The sequence below is a fragment of the Trachemys scripta genome, chromosome 18, assembly GCF_013100865.1.
Source record: "Trachemys scripta elegans isolate TJP31775 chromosome 18, CAS_Tse_1.0, whole genome shotgun sequence".
Taxonomy (NCBI): domain Eukaryota; kingdom Metazoa; phylum Chordata; order Testudines; family Emydidae; genus Trachemys; species Trachemys scripta.
Genome location: NC_048315.1, coordinates 16,220,536 through 16,240,721, shown reverse-complemented (window position 1 = coordinate 16,240,721; position 20,186 = coordinate 16,220,536). Strand labels below are relative to the sequence as shown.

General features: G+C 49.0%; 1 protein-coding gene across 5 annotated transcripts in view; it reads left to right on the top strand.

The window, feature by feature from the left end:
* Positions 1 to 9,990: 9,990 nt before the first annotated feature.
* Positions 9,991 to 20,186, top strand: part of GTF2IRD1 (GTF2I repeat domain containing 1) — a 170,939-nt gene continuing 160,743 nt past the window's right edge. For 2 of the 5 annotated variants that reach the window (XM_034752961.1, XM_034752962.1), the window contains exon 1: positions 9,992 to 10,264. The gene's annotated coding sequence lies outside the window, so the exon portion shown is untranslated. Of the gene's footprint in view, positions 10,265 to 10,683; positions 10,755 to 11,582; positions 11,707 to 20,186 lie in introns of those variants that run through there. The other 3 variants (XM_034752963.1, XM_034752965.1, XM_034752964.1) reach the window with 3 other exon arrangements.

Below are 20,186 nucleotides of genomic sequence, written 5' to 3'. Positions count from 1 at the left end.
GTACATTCACATTCCTGGCTTCAGATTTCTCGTTCTAGGTTATATACTTCATTATAGTCCATTGGTTTGAACGGCGCTACACCCTCCATGAATTAGTCCCACTAGATGTGTTCTGTTGTTCCTCTCCCGTTCTCGGCGATCTAAAGAGCATTCCAAATTGTGCTAAAAAACCTACTTGGTGATCTCATGGGGAGGGAGTCGGGGGGGGGGGGGGGGGAAATGTGGGGGCCAATCCTTCACTGAGGCAGACCCCTGAAGCCTGATGCAGATCTATTCAGGGGTCTGCCTTTGCAGATCCAATTGCAAGAGCCTAAGAGGGCACAATTTTCAGAAGTGATTTTTTAGGGGGGGGACCCAAGTTGAGACAGTTTACGGGGCCTTGCATCTAGAAGGCGGGTACTCAGTCCATTCAGAAAACCAGAACCTTAAAGGTGTCTCAAGCTGGGCACCCAAAATCATGAGTCACTTGTGAAAATCTTGGCCTAAATCATTTTGTCCCTTAAGATCCTGCAGAGTTCGAGTGACTTCAGTAGGACTCTGGGCAGACCGAAGGGCCCATGCAAATTGATCCTGGTTACCAACATTGAATTTCCATCTTCTGAACAGGGTTCCTGGCAATTGTAGTGAAGTAGACTGGCTGGAAGCAGCTGGTAAGAGATATGAGATATGTATTCAGAAGTAGCCCTAGTGTATGATAAGGAGCGGGAGCAACAGGATTTCCCTTCCTTATGGGATCAGTGATCTGTTGGGTCTGAGAGATTTGCATTAGGCTGTTCACAATCATCACAGGCGATCTCAGAAGCCTGACACTTGCTTTTGAATATCTGTCCCTTACTGGATACAGTACCCCAGGGAAGCATCTATCTACCCATGACAACGCCTGGGTTTCCTCATGGCTTTCTAGCTGACTTGCAATGTCTTTGAAAGACATGTGAGCCATCAGATGGGATGGAAATGTCACACATGAAAAGGTCTCTGACCTTGTAGTTTCAACCTGTGCACTACCTTTATCTGAGCTGTGAATGGAAATCTACACTTTTACAACTAATGCTGCTGATCTGAAGAGAGTGGAAGGTTTCAGCTATGACTGTAGGAGAGCTGAAGATGTGTTTTGATGAAGAATTGCTACCCCTCCTCTGTCTCTTTCACAGATCCTTCCGAAGCAGGACTCATGTTAGCTCACCCATGTGTCTAGAGAAAATGAACACAGGATTATAGGTCAGAATCTTCTATATTATGATCCTGCCCCTGCCACTGACTTGCTGTGTGACCTCAGGCAAGTTCCTTAACCTCTCTGCTCCTTACTTTTCTAATACTGTATGCAAATAATAACACTGGCTCTGCCAGTGACTTGCTATGTGACCCTGGGGAAATCACCATCAGTAGCACCAGTTGTATGCATGGCACACTGCTGACAAGTCAGTGGGTGAGCTCTCAAAGCCCAGTGTCTTGCAATCTAACCTAGGGAGAGAACTTCCCGAGAAAATACAACAAACCAGGAAGGCAGGAAAGATGGTGAGAAAGCAAGGAAAAGTGCTTTTGTGAAGGAAATGAATTCCAGTCTCTTGACTGGCATCTGTTTCATGCTGTCATTGTTAGTGCTTGATTTTTTTTTTTTTTTTTAACATGATGAGGGAGGAAGATGATCCTGAAGCGGAGATTAGTGATGGAAAGCAAGACGAAAGGAGCAAGAGTTTAGGCAGTCATGAAAGCGTTGAAAGGAGAAGGTGACAGGTGCGGAAGGTGGTGCGGAAAAGGCCACTCAAGCAAACTAGCCACACGTGGGCACCAAAGCTGAAAACTCCTTGTATTTATTTATTATTCTTAACACAGCATCCACTTGAGAATCCCATTTCCATCTGAAAACATTGCATCTGCTACACACAATCCCGAAAAATTACCAGAATGGACGAAGATGAGAGAAAAGTAGATTTGCTCTTTCCCAATTTCCTCTGAGTAGCAGACAGCATGCTGGGAACCATCAGTTTTCCTGATGACCGATTGTGTTGTTTGTGGGTTGCCCAGGACTCCCGTGGAGAACGAGGAACAGCAAAGCTGACGCTGAAGAGGCAGCAGACAGGCATGTGCGGAGAGAGGAAAAGAAGGAGCTTGGTAGTGGTGATCGAGCGCACAATCAGAAAGTCTGAACAACAGCAGGGGAGCAGAAAATCCCTTACCTTTTTTTTAAGGAATAAAAACCAAGTGGGACATAACGTTTAAACGATGCTGCACCAGAAGATTGGGTCAGTCAGTATCAGGGCCCTGTTGTGCCTGGGACTGTCCAAACAAAGGTACCGTTGCTGCCTCAGATCACTTACAGTCTAAGGCCAGGTCTACACTACAAACCTAGATCGGTTTAACTACGTGGCTCGGATGTGAAAAATCCACACCTCTAAGCGACATAGTTCTGACCAAAGCCCCCGTGCAGACGGTGCCATGTTGATGGGAGAGTGTCTCCCATCGATGTAGCTATCGCCTCTTGGGGAGGTGGATTAACTACGCCGGCGGGAGACGCTCTTCTATCAGCACAGGAGTGTCTTCACGTAAGCGCTACAGCGGTGCATCGGTGCAGCGTTTTCAGTGTAACCTGCCCTAAGAAAAGTGACGTGAAATGCAGTGGAGGGAGGGATATAATCAAATGGATACAATTCTCAATGACGTTTGCTTTTTAAAAAAAAGAATTGTAACGCGTAGCACTTTTCACCCACACATCTCAAGTCCCTTTACAAAAGAAGGCAAGTATCACTGGCCTCCCTTTACAGAAGAGGCAGAAGGCGGCAAAGCGACTTGCTGAAGGTAACACAGCAAATAGTGGCAGAACTCAGGTCTCCTGAGTTATAGTTCATCACCCTATCCGCTACGCCACACTGCCTCTCAGACAGAGACTTTTTCCTATTTCCTTCTCCTATACCCATACTTTCCCTGACAACTCTCTTCTCCCTGTCCTGTTTCTCAATGGGCGTAAGTTACCCTTTCCTGTTTACAATCGTTCTTCATTACTAGGTTGTCCTTGTCTCGGGCCTAGTCCTGCCTGGACGCCACTGTCCTTTTAAAAAAGTTATTTCTGCAGAGATAGAGAGAGGCTCAGTTGTGCCAGGCAGGAGACTTATGCAAGAGCTATTGAGACAGGAGAATTTGGCTGCTGGGTCCATCTGACAGTACCTCTTAACGACCCACTTCTGCTGTGCTGCTCACAGTGAATCCAGTTCCAGAAGGTGACTACCATTCCCCAGCCACCTAGCTTCTGTCTATGTGTCTATCCTTAAGGGTCTGAGCTCTTTCGTGTGGGGAGAGCACCACCGCTCCTGAATGCATGGAAAACACCTAGCATGTAGCCGCTTGTACTGTGAATAACTGGCCATCAGATGGGGCACTAATGAAATGGTGCAACTGTGTGCATGATTTTCCTGTCTGAAGGGTGATTATAACTGATTTTTTTGGTAATAGAGAAGCAATTAGCTAAACCATAAGCAACGGAGAAGAGATCAAGCAGCGTGTGTTTCAAAACAATGGAAAAGATGGAGTACAATAAAACAGCAGCAAATGATCCGTTCTATCTAATCACCGCTCCCCATGTCTAGAGCATCCTGAAGGATCCCAGTGAGTGTAGCTAGCGAGACAGCTTCCCCCCTGCCCCTGAAATGCAGCCATCTCCAGGCAGATTGTCACCAAGTGATCTCTAAAATGGGGCAAACCCAGTGGGCACTCCTGGCTGCTTTTGTAGAGTTAGTTAACAGATCAAGCACCATCTACTGGCACCTTATGTGGAGCATAGTCCCTAGGACCCGTAGATGGCTTCCTTAATGCAGCTCTTAACACTATGCGCTGGGCCTGGGCACTGTGTGGGAGAGCCGTGTGTGCATGACCCTTGCTAGCTTGTCCTGCTGTTTCTAACGGCACGTTGGTCACCCTGTGTGAATGGCAGTTTATTGGTGTGTGGTTTTATGCCACCTTTAAAAATCACCTATTCCTTAGGCACCTTGGGCAAACGTCTCAATCACGGTCCTTGTGAACAGCTGTGAATCCCGGCGCCTGGAATCACCCTTGGGGCCACAATGAACCAAGCAGAGAGTTGAAAATAACAAAACCCACCCTCGCCCAAATCCCTCCCTCTCATCACTCTCCCACACTCGGGAAGTGCACAGGCACTGCAGCGTGTCCTCGGGGTCAATACGTAGCATAGGGGCTCGTTCAGACAGAGGCAGTGGTAGTGGGCAGGTGAATTCAAGGCCAGGGGGCCTCGAAAATGCTCTCGCATGAGCCACCTTCCTCCAATCCCAAGGGCAGTTGCAGCTCAGAAGCTCCTGCCGACCACAGCTCTGGCAGCATGGCACAGGGGGGAGGGTGGTGGGGCTGGCAGGTGAGTCCTAGGCCAGGCAGGGCTGTAGTGTACAAAGCCAACACCAGCACGGCCAACTCTCATGACTTCAGGGGTCCTCCTTAAAGCCCCCACCCCTTGGAGGGCCGGGACTAGGTGAGAATTGCAGCTCTCACTTCACATTTCTAGACCTCCTGGTTGCAGAGAGACGTAGGCTCCAAAACCCCAAAGGCAAACCAAAAGGACCAAATGTCTATTTTTATTTTAATCTCATGATTTTCAAACCCTTGGACTGACAAACCTGCAATCCCATAAACACCCTCCTGAAACCTGTAGGCTGCTGGGGTGGATAAGGGACCTGATGCGCCTGGTGTGGACACCTGTGCAAAGTGTTGGGGCTTGACACTCTCGCTGCGTGGCTCGCAATGAGACGAAGGCAGAGCGGAAGGCGGCTGAGAATTGAAGCTCTGGTGTCGGGCGCTCCCTGTTGGATGCCTCTCAAAGCAAGCGGGCTGCTATGTTCTGCGCCAGCTTAAGGTTTGGAATGGAGTTGAGGTGCGGCTCTCCCTAGAATGTATTGCAGTAGTTTAATGTCAGCTTCCTGGCCAGCTGTAGATGGGGATGGCGAGGGGAAAACTACCCTGGCTGCTGCTGTACTTTGAACGACTGTAACAGGTAACACACACTGCTCTATACAAGGGCCAGAGATAATCCACTCCCTGGCTCTAGGCTGCTCCCCACAAGACAGCAACATCCCTCCCATCTTATCCCACTTTAGACAGACCCTCCACCGGCTCCTCCTGGTGGGAGAGGCTGCTTACTTACTGGCAAAAAACTCTTGAGCATGTTCTGGTAAATTGCAAAAAGACTGGATCGCACGGTGCCCCTTGACCCTGCAACTCTTGAGGGTTCCTGGTGAAAAATCTTGTCTCCCTGGGTTTGCACAGCAAAGCTGTTTGCGTATTCTAGTTGGGTTTGCACAGGGCGAGTGGGGTTGGATTGCTGGAGTATTTCTTTGAGCTGATGGAACTGCACTCCAGGCAGTGTTGTTAACAGCTTGGTGGAGACTAAAAAACCTTCCATGCTTCAGAAACTTAAATTCATTTCTCTTAAAATGTTTTTTTCCCTCCCTTTGGCCCTGGAGCAGTAATAAATCATCACGTATTTAAAACAAAATCCAGCTAATGGAGCAGCTGCATAATATATGTTTGGAAGAAAAAGAAGTCAGCAGTTTTTAAACTTTAGAGGTTAAAATGCTGTCGAGTTTTTTTTTAAATAGTTTTTGATTTGTTTTAACTTCCCATCACTTAATGCCCAGTGAGAAGCTTGAAAATAGTAATTTTTCCCCCAACAGAGAGTCCTTTGCCATTTGGCAAACACGGACTTATTTTTTCTTGTGGTTTTTTTTTTTATTATTTTTTTTTCCAAAAGGAACATGGCATTGGATCAAAGAGGAACTCCGAGGACCTCCCTAGGGCATTACAAAACAAATCGCACCTTCCCACTCCTCGCTGATCTGAATAAGCATCACTTAATAGGAATTAGCAGCTTCCATTCCAAGCCTCTCAATATTTGTACTGCACTAGCACCCCGAGGCCCCATTGTGCTAGGCGCTGTACACACACACAGTAAGAGAGAGTCCCTGCCTGGAAGAGCATGCAATCTGAATAGACAAGACAGACAAAAAATGGGAGGGGAACAGAGGTGCAATGAGGGGCCGAGACTTGTCCAGGGTCACCCAGCAGGTTAGTGGTAGAGGCGGGTACAGATTCCTAGATTTTAAGATCAGGAGGGACCATTATGTTCCTACAGCCCAGGCCAAAGGACCTCACCCAGTAACTTCTGTAACAAGCCAGTAAATTCTATAGAAATTTCTCCTTTAGAAATCTACCCAGGCTTGTTGTAAAGACTGCAAGTGATGGAGAATTCATCACAGCCCTGAGTCAGTTGTTCCCATCATTCCTCTCACTGTTAAAAATGTCCTGACTTCTTGTCCTATGCCCAATCCACTCCCTCCCTAATATGCCACGCTACCCCGGTGGCGGTCATTTTTCATTTCAAGAGTCACTTCTTGCCCGATCTTAGCTTCTTCCAGCTCCTACTTCCCACAAAGAGGTGACTAGTTGGCATTTTGTTTTCACCCCAGCTCCTCTCCATCTCTGCTAGGTGTGTGTTCCCCTCCGGCAACATAGGATGGTCATGTTTATGTAATATGACTTCCTATCAGTAAATGGACGCCAGAAACAGACTAACTGATGTTGGCCCCCTACAAAGAGACCTGTAGTGACTACATGGAGCAATTCGTTCTCTGCCTCCCAGCCGCTGGTCCTACCCCTGGTGCTCTTGAGGGTTTCACTGTGTCGTTATTGTCTCTCTCTCCAATGCTAATGATGGGGGTAGTTTCAGTTTAGGGCTCAGTTAAATTTCCTTCCCCTTGGGTTTTCTGGAGCTCTGTGTGCAGCTGCTCCCTGATCTGGTGGTATCTCCTTTCTAGGTAATGATCCTCTGTCAGCAAACCCCCTAACCTTGGGGGAAGGAACCTGTTTAAGGCACAGGTTTATAGACCCCTCTCCAATTTACCTGTGTAAAAGTGAGGGCTGTATCTGAGCAACATCTCTAGTTACCCACCTTGCTGGAAATGCCTTATTGCTGGTTGGCCAAGTGAAAGAGCTGTCATTTGAGACAGAACCCAAACATCCCAAGGGAGTCAATGGTTATGCCTATTCTGATCTCGGAAGGTAAAAGACTTGTGATCCCATGGCCCCTGAGCTGCGAGATGGCTAATATCATCCAGGGCACATGGAAACAGAGAAGTGTAAGCATGCGGCGTTGGAGAACGGCTGGTTTGAGCTGCTGTGAATATACAAATGGAAGTGTCTCGGGTTGCATGGGGGAGCTGTAAGGAGCTGGTGGTCTTTCACAATCTGGCATCTTGCTTGTCGGCTTTCAGGCCTTTACACGCTGGATAATGACACTACAGACTTGGAGTGGGCTGTTATGGTCATCCCTTGGAGCTACAGTGACTAAGAAATGCTACCTTTCCCGTGACTGGGAAGCACAGCAGCATCTCTGCCCAACCTGAGGAGCTGGTATTCAGGTAGTTAATCTTAGGAAATGATAGGGTGTTTAGTTGTGATGTAATATTCATGAGACGCTTGTACCAGCTTTGAAACCAGCAAAAGTTTGTTCATGGCCACAGTGTCTGACCAGAATAATTCCCTGTAAGGTGCAGAGTTGTTTCCAAGATATATCCCGGCAGTCAAATATATTTGCACTAGAGTAAACCTTAGATGGATGCTGGGGCCTCCTCTCTGAGTGTGGATCATGCGGGAGTTATTCAAGCCTTTGCCGTAATCCATGCCTAAAATAATACCATATGGGGCTATGCTTCAAGACAACTTGGAAGTTAGTACAGAATGTGGCAGCTTGCTTGCTCCAAGATGTTTCTTGCACCTGTGTGTTTTAGCATGCACTGGCTTCTGGGTGTAATAGAAAGTGATGTCTTCAATCTCAAACATCAAACAACTTTAAGCCCAGGCTACTTGAAATACCTGCCTATCCTCCTTTTCCAGCTGCGATCAGCTGAACTGTTGCTAATGGTTCCTTTTGATACCCCAATATTGGAGCTGCAGGGCCTTTGGTGGGAGAGCAGGAGCCTCTGGACTTGAAATTGTTTTCTGTGTTAGCCTGGTAGAGCCTGATTTCACTCATCTGCAAGAACTGTTCCAGACTTCCCTGTTGACTTATTCTCTCCCTGTTGGACAGAGAAGGCTGTTTGCAGGAGGGATGGAGTACCGACTGTATGGGTTTGTGGGGAGATTGCTTCCTGAGGTCTTGGGATGAGTTGCCGTGTCAAGCTAGATGTCTTATGTGATTTTTAAGGACTGTGTAAATGTACCAAGAGGTGGCGATAGACACACTGTGAAACAATAAATAGATACGTGCACTTGCACCAAAGCACTCCAGCTACCCTGCTGCCCATCACTTCACAGACATCTGCTTTCCCTGCACAGGCAGAGTTGGCGCACAGCTGCTTCAGCCCGTCGGTGCTGTACAAACCCAGGGCCGTGCCCTCTGTGGTCGCTGCTTGGATTCCACTGCAGGCAGAGACGCTCCCCCGGGAAAGGGAGGCAAGATCTGGAGCCACTCCCTGTGCCCATACCCTGCAATCTGGGGAAGGGTTGGTATGTTCCCTAGGCGCTGCTCTGCGGTCTCTAATCTGGAGAGGCAGCCCTGCTCCCAGTGGAGGCAGAACAGCTGTGGCCATGACGGCGTCCCTCCAGGGGAAGGCACCCAGAGGCCTGGCTGAGGCTGCAGAACAACTCCCCCGCGTTCCTTTTCTACCCAACTGACTCCTTTCCCAGAGGTTAAAGCAGACTGACCAAGGAGATGGTGGACACACCCCAGCTGCGGGGGAGCCCTGCTCCCCCAGGCCAGGGAGAGGAGGGAAGCCTGCACTGTAAATCCCTCCCCTCCCGCTGTTGAGGCTGGGTGCCCGCGTCTCCCTGTTTTCAGGGCCAGCTGGGGGTCCCTGTTGGAGTTACAAGCCACCACTCCTGCAGAACACCTGACTGCCGGCAGGAGGGGGCGGCTAGCTGGACTGTTGGCAGTGGCTAGAGGCTGGCTGAGTGCAGAGGTGCCTCAGGGATCCCTGCCAGCCCCCCCCAAAGCACATCCCTCCCCCCTAAAACAGCAGGGTCACCCGATGCCCAGGAAAACTGGGAGTCCCTATAGCTGAGCCTGCTTCAGGCTTATACCCAAAGCACCCCCCCTATGTCTCCCCGTTTCTCTTTGCAAATCGGTGCACCCCCATGCCGCCGGGCTGGGCAAGGGGGAAGAGGCAGGGAGACCAGCAAGCACCCTTCCAAGGTGCCAAAGACCACCTGCAGCCTTCTGACACCCCCACCCTGTGCTCACAGCTCCCACCCCCATCCCGTGACCTGTCCTCCTGGCTTTTCTCAACACGTCTCTCCCCCTCCCCTCAGTGCCTCTGCTCCTCTTCTCCGCCAGGCCTCCCACCCTTGCCCCACCACTAGGGTGACCAGATAGCAAGCACGAAAAATCGGGACAAGGGGTAATTGGCACCTATATAAGAAAAAGCCTCGAATATCGGGACTGTCCCTATAAAATTGGGACATCTGGTCACTCTACCCACTGCCCCGCTTCCAGGGGTCCCTCAAACGGGGGGTCACAAGGTTATTAGGTGGGGGTCACATAGGGTGACAAGATGTCCCGATTTTATAGGGACAGTCCTGATTTTTTGGGTCTTTTTCCTTTCTAGGCTCCTATTCCCCCCCACCCGCTGTCCCGATTTTTCACACTTGCTGTCTGCTCGCCCTAGAGCCTCCACACCCCAGGTCACCTCCAGCATTTAGAATCGTGGGAAATCTTTTTTTAAAAATGCGGTTTTCATGTAGAAGGGGGGTCGCTCTGCGAGGCTTTCCGGGGGAACGGGGTCACCCGTACCAAAGTTGGAGAACCACGGTCCTGTTCTCCGCCCGGCTCCCCAGGGCCCTGTTCTCCGCGCCCCGGGGCCCGCCCGCTGCCCCTCCCCGTGGCGCCGGGCCATGCCCAGGCCCCCCCCCCGGCCGGGCTGCGGGCTGGCTAATCCTGTATGTAAATGGCAGCCAATGGATGCTGCTGTTGAGCGGGGCTGGGATTAGCGCCGGGGCGAATGGCTGGCAATCTTACTGGGATTACAGAACAAAGAGCCTCTCTCGGCAGCCCCCGGGAGCAGGGGGCCCCGGCCGGCCAGCCCGCCCCTCCCTGCCCAGCCAGGCCGGGAGGGAATCACCCCTCCCCCGTCCTCCCCCCCCCCTGCCGCCGCCCGCTTCCTCCGCGGCTCGCCGATTAATCCAGGGGCGGCAGGAGCCGGGCTGCGGGCGAGGCTGAGCCCCGCCACCCCGGGCGGCAGGAGCCGGGCTGCGGGCGCGCCGGAGCCCTGCGGTAAGCGAGAAACTTTCGCCCCGCGTGGGTCGCGCGTGGGTCGCGGGCTCCATTGTCTCGGGGCGCGGGCTGAGCCGGGGCAGGTGGGATTAGGAGTCGCGGCGGGGCGTGTGCCGGGACCTGCCGCTGCCGGGAATGAGGTTAGTGAACGGGGGGGGGGGTGCTGGTCCCGCTACAGGCCACTCGCCCCCCCGGCTCTTTGCAGCGCCTGCTCCCCCCTCCCCGCCTTTCTCCCTCTGCTGGGGGGTCACGCAGGGACCCCTCCCCTTCCTCCCATCCCCTTGGATGGCCGGAGTTGGGGACACACAATCTCCCGCGGGATCGGTTTTATTTTTTGTTGGGGGGGGGGGGGGAAGTGTTGTCTTTGCTCCCGTCTGCTTCGAACTGGCGTTTACACGGGCTGGCTTGGCGCCTGTCAGAGCTGGGCCTTTGAAGCCGGAGTTCTCACCCGGCCCTGGGCAGAAAGATGTGCAGATGCTGATGGGACCAGGTAGGTTTGGCCCGCCGGGAGGTGGCGGGGGCTGCTGGGCTTGCCAAGAGAGGCAGCTGTTAAACAGGGACTGACCCGCCAGGGGAGGGTGGCATTTGCCCACCCTCCGTGCTGTGAAAAGCAGCAGCACAGTTTAAAATAGAAATGCCCCCCCGGGGTTACCTGGCTACAAACGCCAGGCTTTGGCAAAACCAGGAACCGAACGCAGATACATGTATGGAAGAGGCTTTTACCCTTTCCAGGTGAAATGACCAGTGAGCTCCCTTGGCCTTGCTGCATGAAGCAGGGGAAAGGTGTTCTTTCTGCATGTGCAGGGGGAAAGGTACGGGATAGAGTGTTTTCTGTTGGGGAGACTGGTACCCTGTCCCTCCAGTTCATGGGGACAGAGAGGAATCTACTCCGGATAAGCTAAACATCTGAGTGCTCCTATTGATCGGTCTTGTGCTGGAGCCGGCTGGCTTCGTGTGTGCATGGTGTGGTGACTCTTGCTGGTGTTGGAAGTCTCCCGAGTAATTCCCCCTCTGGGTCGAGTTGTTTGTTGGTGGACTGTGGACTTGCAGTCGGGAAGCACGGAGGTGGCATTTCTCTGCGGCTGTAAGGCAGGATTGACTGGCGGATCCAGGAATTGAATGCAAGGTGGATGCATTGTGGAATTGAGAATCTGTGTTGGAGAGACAAGGTAGTCTGGGGGAGAGGGCACTGGATGGAGAGTCAGGAGACCTGGAGTCTGTTTCTGGCTCTGCTACTGACCTGCTGCATGAGCTCAATGAGTCCCTTCATTTCTCTGTTCCTTCCTCTTCCATCCCTTGTCTGTCTTTGTCTATTTAGAAAACAAACTCTACTTCCTCTTAAGATGTCTGTACGGTGCCTCGTACAGCGGGGTTCCTGAGCTTGGTTGAGGCCTCTAGGTGTGACCATTCTACTCCTACCAATAATAGCAGATGAACCACATGTAAGTACTCTAGGGGGAACTGACACCTTCTGGGGGAAACTGACATCTTATTGCATATCATACCTTTAATCAGGAAGGATCCCAAAACTTTAAAATCTGACCTGTCGTTGCTGGGCCAGCTAGGACAGCTTTGACTCACCACGTACTCCGTAGCCCTGTGAAATCTGCTGCGACGTTTGCCTTTTGCTACAGAATTGTGCTCTAGATTCTTAGTTTCCATTTTAAAAATGATCCGGAGCCTAATCCTTTATGGTTGGGAAGGAGACATTCCAGCTGAGATCACAGTGTCAGATGATGTAGTCTTGTCTTGATGAGTTTTCAGAGAGCCTAAAACAATAGCTCTGAGAGTCATGAACTGTCCCGTTTATATCGGTAACATGTGGACTCTGAAGCCTAATGATATCAACGCTGTTACATATTTCCCTGATGAATCTTTTAGCAAAAACTCTGCTAATGTGTTTATCCCACAATATCAAATTACCCCCCATTCCTCTCCAGTTTCTGAAAGCCCTAACTGTCCCTTATCCAGCTGCCAAAACTTCAAGCATCTGCTTCTGATAATGTCTGTGATACAGTTATGCAGGACATGGACAATTGCCTTATTAGGGACAATGCAAAGTAAACTTAAGTTAATATGAAATTTAACACCAGGCATAATGTACGGATTACATTACTGATTCATAGTTAATTCCAAGAGAGCCCCAGTTTTAAAAACTTTTTACATAAACCTGCCACAGTGTTTCCTGCACGCTGCCTCAGTGTACCATGGAATACCACTGAGAAGGGGGAATTTGCCACAGAAAGCTGGCCAAGAGTGCTACACGGTGTGTGGGTCTGTAGCTACTGTACATGTTACCTGTTACTTTTCTTTCCCTTCTTCCCTAAGACACTGATTGCTTGGGTCTCAATCCTGCAGAGACCGAGTGTGAGTGTTACTGTATGTCTTGACTGCAGTGAGGCTATTTGTGTGTAAAGTGCGTCTGACGAAGTGGGTATTCACCCATGAAAGCGTATGCTCCAATACATCTGTTAGTCGTAAAGGTGCCACAGGACTCTCTGTTGCTTTTTACAGATCCAGACTAACACGGCGACCCCTCTGATACGTGTGTAAAGTTGTTTCTGGACTTAAGTCTTTGCCAACTTGGGGGCCTTAGTGGGAGAGGCCAAAAGTGTTTGAGACTCGTCACTGACTTCATATTTATAATTTGGCTAAGTCCTTGCTTATCTGCCGGGTTGAGCCTTTAATTCTGTTGGTGCAAGGATTCCAGGTGAAATTTAGCTGTGAGGCATTGCTGGGAAGTCTCGGGGGTACTGAGCACCAAGACTGACTTTTTCTGTGTATTTATACATGACAGGAGCTGCTGGGATGCTCAGTCCACCTGGGGGAAATTTTCCTGGAGACTCCTAGTGGGACCAGGATACCCATCTCCAGTTTCAGATGTTCTGTTTCTGGAGTATTGTTTTGTTGTTGGCGGGGGGTAGCCTACTGCTTCATCTTACTATTGATTAAAGCAGGAAAGTCTGCAGTGGGGTGATACTCAACCTTGTGAGCAGCAGAATCAATCCCAGAACATTGTTCAGTGGGGCTATCGCTGAGACCTCAGGGCTGTTCTCTGGGGAGACTGAGGCATGTAAAAATTGTACCTTACAACATGGCAAGTCCCACAGAAAGGAATCAGTCAATGGTCCGGCTAGTCCCCTATCCTGGCTCTGAGAGCTCCCAGTGCCAGTTGCTCTTCTACAGCAGTGGTTCTCGATCTTTTCCCCAACTCATCTAGCTAGGATCCTCCTCCATTTAGCACTATTGGAAGGACTCTGTAAAACTCTTCTGCTGTGAGCTGGGCCTTGGCTTCCCAAGGCTAGCACTTCTGGGTTTGTTGTGTAAGTAGAAATCCTTACCCCTTGCAGTTAGACTCCCTCGTAGAATCATTTATGGGTCTCCTGCCCTCTTGCAGCTTGGTACAGTTTGCTAATGTTTTTAAATGTATTGTAGCCTATTTAATACAGTTGAAAATCATGATGCTACACAGGTTGCATCCCAGGGTTGGAAGATCTGTAATCCTACTGAGGTTAAAGCAAAAAAATGGAATATTTAAATAAAGCACACGCCACTTCCAGACTGCCCTCGACCAGAGCGCTTGACCAAGTTTCCCCACAAGATGACGAGGCTAGGTGCATTTGTGGATGCAATCCTTGTGCCATGGATTCTCGTCTTCTCCTCCCCATCCCTCATATTGCCTTTGGGTGCCAGCTTGTCCCTAGGAATAGAGTCCTGGTTTGTGCCTCCTCTTTCGTCGTCTTTGCTGCAGCCTTCCCTGCTAGGGTTTACCTCCAATTCAGAGGATCTCCTGCCCTTCTTCACTTAGATTGGCCTAGACCAGAGTCAGAGTAGGAGGGAGGAAACATGTTTGACTCCTCTCCTGGATTTGGAGAAATAAAGAGCTCTGTATGAGTGGAGCTTGATGAACATAGAGCCTCACCCATATGCAACTCCTTGCGTGACTTGGGGCCTTAGATTGGAACCATCTGCTGGTCTATATTAGTGGTCTCCAAAGTGGGGTGCGTGCACCCGATGGGGTGTGCAAGAGGATCTTTGGGGGCTGCACGGCAGGAGGAGTGCTTTTTTTTTTTTTTTTTTTTTTGCTTCGTCAGACGGGGGTGCATGCTCAAATTTTTTACCGATAGGGGTGCGCAATCAAAAAAAGTTTGGAGACCACTGGTCCATATGATCGTGCAATCATCCACTAGAAATAGCTCTGCCACCCCGTCTCCCAAGTATCCCTGTTGGTTTAATCCGAATTCATACAAAGTCTGGACTGCTCAAGCATGCAGTCCAGCTATGGGTCAAGAAGAGCGAGACCACATAGGGCTTCTGCAAAAGTGTTTCTATGTTCCTCCACTTGTAAGGAATATGCTTGCTGCCTAGCCCATAGGACAGGCTTGTGTGTTGCAGCACTAATACGGAAAGTTGCTCTTCCAGTGGAAACTTTTGTCAGATTACACACACAACTCACGCTTAGAAATTTTTTTGAAGCCAGCTGCTTATCCTTGAAAGCATCCTATATATATATTCAGCATTATGCAATGAAATCTCTTCAAAAGGACCTGGGGCAAAAATACTATTCCATCTTACCCCTCCTCACTCTGCACCTTCATCTGAGCTCTCTGACAATACTGTTAATTCTGCACTCTTCACTAGTGCCATACTGATTTGGACATTTCCGTTCGGCTGGGGTCATAGTCCAGTTTAGAGGCTTCTGAACATTTATAGCTACAAAATTGCGTTGTCCGGGCTGAACTCTGCATCTGAAGGGGAAGAATTCTTTGATGCTGTGCTAAACGATGGTAGCATGAATCTGGATCCAAAGTTTAGTCTAAAACTGTTTGGTTCTCATGTTCCTATTCACGAGGCAAAGATTTTTATTTCACCTGTTTTGCAGCACTGAAAAGACACAAGCCTAGACTCGCTCCTGAATCGACCCCTCAGCCAAATTCCTCATTAAATGTCATTGTTAATATAGCTACTGCTCATTTAAATCTAGACGCCAGTGCTCCAAAAAAACAAATTGTTATTGTTGGAGCTAATGGGGATTTTCTCCATATCCCAACATGCTATTCCCACAGGAAATAGCTAAAAAAAAATTTAAGCCCTTATCAATACAGTGTACTTCCTTTGGGAATCTTGTCAGTTGAATCCAGAGGGACACATACTGCTCTGTGACACTGTAGTAAAATCTGGAGTAACTTCGTCAAAACCAGTGGATTTACACCTGTGAAACTGAGTACAGAAGTTGGCCCAAAGCATTCACAAAATTCTTAGTGCTAGCAGTGGACTGCTTGGAGATCAGTAGCCAGCGTGGAAAGCAGACTCCAAGGTTTTCCATGTCTAAATGAGTTTATTCCCCTTGCTCAGGGAAGACGGTATCCAATCAAACGGGGTGTGGAAATATTGTTGTTACATTTTTCTGCAAAGCCGATTGATTATGGGTGTGGAGAAATGCTGATTGCTGTTAGCACAGCTAATGGGGCCACTGGCCGAGTGTCCCGTGCTACCTTCTGGGAAAGGTTCAAACTACAGGTCACTTGGTTACACCCACGCATGCTGCAGTTTAGAAATATGTCATAACAGTTGCTACAAGGCCCTGTGTGTGGGGTGCATGTGTGTGTGAGATTTCTCAAGCACCTCTATGTATTAGTGTCCTTTTCCAGTGCTAACCCACTTTCTGAAACTTCAAGGAGAATGTTCTCCTTTTAGGTGAAAAGCAGTGCAGAGGTTGGGTTTTCAAGCTACCAGAATTGTCAGTGTGACAGATTCCACCAGGCAGGGTGCAGGGGACATGCTTACAAAGGGCTATCTACGTTGGAAGTCTCTGTGTCGTGAAGGATGGGGCTTTCAGAAGCACTCTGTGTTGGCCTCACTGTACTCGATTGAAATCAGTGGGAGTTTTACCGCTCAGTGGGAGCAAAGGGAAGCCAGTGCTTGAAGAATCCCAGCTAAAAGTTGTAGAAAGGCCGTAGGCTGTCCTTAATGGCCACCAAGCAGTTGGTGACCCAGAACAGCAGGAGCCCATGCCACCCCACAAGGGGCTGTTGGGAAGGGCAGCCTGCCAATAGCACTGTTGGCAGGAAGCGTAAATGCTCTTATAAACTAGACAAAGCGTGACCTGAACTCCGTCTTGACTCCAGATACCACAGTGGTGGGCGCAATATAAATAGCTGGATGGAATTTATAGACCGTGGTTTTCCCCCAGTTTCTTTCTCCACACCACTCAACATACGGGCTCCATCTGGCTGACTCTGTTCGCTTGCAGCCTCCAAAGAGAATTCCAAGCTACTGCGTGAGCACCATGTTCGACGTCTGGGCTGCATCGCGCAGAACCTGCTGAGGTTCTGATCTTTCCTACGTTTTACCGCCTCGTGCCCGCTCCCATTGACTTCGCTAGGCTTTGGCTTGGACTCCTCTTCCTTCGCCCTGAGAACCAGCATTTTCAGAAGGGCTCTTCACCCGCAGCCAGGCCCAGATGTTTCAGAAGAGCTCTGCCTATTGGGTGCTGAGCTCTTTGGATGATCTGGCGGTAGGAGTAATTCAGAAAATCAAGCAGGTCGCCCTGGATCATCCGGCAGTGCCCTAGTACATTGTGGGCACTACTGGAAACAAATAATCCATTAGGCCACAGCTTTTTTGATGGTCGATGGAAGAGCAGGTTTGAACAGCTCCAGTGCCTTTTACAGCAAGGGTCACTTGCTTCTACTCCTCCCTGTGTCTTACAGTAGGATCCAGTCCATCCCATCAGCCCTAAGACTTGGCAGCATGGTGACTGGTTAGGCCGGGCAAAACTGGGGTAAGTCTCATTGGTGTCCAAGTCTCTACAGCTATATACTGTGGTTCTCATTCAGTGGGATACTTAGGCATGTGGCTAGCTTTGACTGTGCGAATAGTCCCGTTGACTGACGTTGGACCAGTCACATGGTTGAAGCAGGGTCACTTGCTTAAGTAGCTTGCTAAGGCGCAAACCGAGAGAGAAATGTGTAGCTTATGGTTTGGAAAGCCTTTCCATCAGGGTTGTTCTAAGGCAGGAAGTCTCCACTCTCTCGCAAGAGTCGTTGTAGCCGTATTTCGAAGAGGACATCCAGATGCTGCAGTCATTTCCAAGGGATCTTACAAACTCCAGCAATAAAGGATTTTTTCCCCTTCAGTAAAAATATCGCTAGTGCAGGAAACACCTTTCCAAAAGCTGGCTGCATCAGACTGGGATTTACAGTTATTTCGACAAGCAGCCACTGATCAAACTTTCTAATAGTCTGTTGTTTTGTCTCTGCTTGGGGCTAAAATCCTACTGAGCCCATTTGAAAAAGAAAATTAACTTTCAGCCAGATGAATAGGGGACCACAGGGCATTAAGCACCATTCTCCTGCCTGTGCTAATTCACAAAGGTAAAGTGGTCCTTTCCCTCGCTTCATCAAGGTAATCTGTGCCCTTCGCTTGAATCCTGAGGCTACTTTATCTTTATTTTCTCCAGACCCGCAACATCATAAGGAGAAAATATCTTTTCACTCACAGGCTTATACAAACCAGGCCGGGACTGAGTGAGGTGTGTCGTTTTTAAAAAATAAATATTTAATGAAGACCCCTCGCAATTTTCACTCTCTTTGGTCTTCCCAATAACCTCTTCACGCTTTACCACAGAAGTTTATGAAGGACAAAATCAACCTCCCTTTATTTTCCCCCCTCCTTACCCTCTGTGTCTTTGTCCAGCTGGGTCGGCCAGTGGAATTGGCATCATGGGCCAGATTTGCAAAAGAACTCAGTTCCCATTTAGGCCAGTGGTGTGTGGTGTGTTTTTTTTTTTTTTTTTTTTTTTTTTTTTTTTTTTTTTAAGAAAAGCTCTGTGTTGGGTGCATGGGCTCTTCTGAAAATCTGGCCCTTGTTTAGGACAGCCAGAGCTACATTAGTAAGGATTAAACTCCCCACCTCTTCCCCCAAAATGTTTGGAAGGGTTACCAACCCTGATTCTTCAGGGCATAAATCAATCTATAGCAGATGAAGGTTAGGAAGACTCTTTTCCTATGGGGAAGTTATTCCATAACTACATTATACAGTGTTCCATGCGCCTTTCTCTGTAGCAGCTGGTACCAGCTGCTGTCAGAGGCTAGATTGGCCATGGGACTGTTATGGTCCTGTCTTTCTAGGAAAATAATGTTCGAATGCTCTGGAGCAGGGACTTTTAACATTTCAAGATAATTTCTTTTGGGTGGGTTTCTTTCTGTTTTGTAGCTGTACACTGCTTAATGCAGGGTCTGGGGCTCCTAGGTACTACAGCAGTAGAACTCACTAGCTGTGTTAATTTTAACAAATGGGTTCATTTTAAAGAGGCTGAGTTCTATCTTTGAAACAGAAAAGAGAGTTTTGGAGACTGTTTATTCAGCTCCCTACAAAAGGGAAGCGAGAAGAATTTTTTCCCTTATCTCTAAGATTCTTCCTCCAACAAAGAAAGGGGCAGAGTGGATCTGATTGTAACTGCAAACCTCTATTGAAAAAACAAAACAGCACCACACTTCCTCATTCCATCTCCTAAATAACTCTGACCAAGAATGGCGCCCCGAAATGATAAACTCCATTGCAAACTATTTCCACTTAAAAAAACCAACCCTACACAAACCCAAACCATTCCGTCTATTAATAATCCTCTGACACCACACCCACACACGTTCTCTAAAAATCTACACCGCCCTACACACTTGTCCACCTACCGCAACCTACAACTGGTTCATGTTGTTTAAAACATCCACTTCTAACCGTTCCACACAGTCAGAGTTAAAGGTTGTATGTTTTGCATGGAGAGGAAGGGAAGTGTGGCAGGGTGTGTGTATTGTGGGTGAGATAATCTGGGGAAGACAATATCATGGTGGTTGTAGATTACAAGGGATAGGTGAGGACTTTCTGGTTTTGTGGTGGTTGCATTGGGTATATATGCCGGGGTGGCCAAACTTACTAATCGTCGCGTACGATAATCTTCAGAAGTTCAGGAACCGGGCATACCTGCTGGGGCTTGGGACTTCAACCCCACTCCTGCTGAAGCCCTGAGCCCCAGCAGTCACCTCCCATAGGGCTGAAGCCCTGAGAGCCCCCTCCCCGCAGGGCAGAAACTCCTAGCCCCATCACCCTGCCGTGGAGCAGAAGTCCTGAGCTCACCCCGCCCCAGTCTGGTAGGTGGAGAATGGGGGGGAGGCGTGGGGGCCTCCGTGAGACGCACTTTAACTGTAAAGAGCCGCATGTGGCCACCCCTGGTATATGCTGTTGAACGATCCTAATAGTTTAAATGGGGGTGGTGTGTGTGTGTGTGTCTTGGAAAAACTTTCTTTTAATTATAGGTATCTCTGACCTTACCCAGTGAATTTGCTCTGCCACAATCCATTCATGTTTTTACTGTTTAGTGACCAAGTCCTTCCATTACGTGGAAGACTTGCATTGTGATCCCGTACGAGTGAACAATCAGTCACTTGTTTGTGGCATCAAAACTGGTCATTGTTGCATTTAAGGAGTGGCCCTTTAAGCCTTGTCCTCACTGGTGAGCGCCAAAGTCCATAACTCAGGAAAGGCTCTGCACTGTTCGCTGTGTGGGAAGCTGATTTATGGGAGGGGCCAAAGGTGAGCTGTTTTAGGGCAGTCAAGGGAGTGCTGATCATGGCTGGGTTTGCATATTGGTGCAAAGTTATGCACAGATGAAAGATGAAAATGAGGTTTTGTTTCTAATTAATTAAAACAACAAGGAGTCTGGTGGCACCTTAAAGACTAACAGATTTATTTGGGCATAAGCTTTCGTGGGTAAAAACCTCACTTCTTCAGATGCATAGTGTGAAAGTTACAGATGCAGGCATTATATACTGACACATGGAGAGCAGAGAGTTACTTCGCACGTGGAGAACCAGTGTTGACAGGGCCAATTCAATCAGGGCGGATGTAGTCCACTCCCAATAAT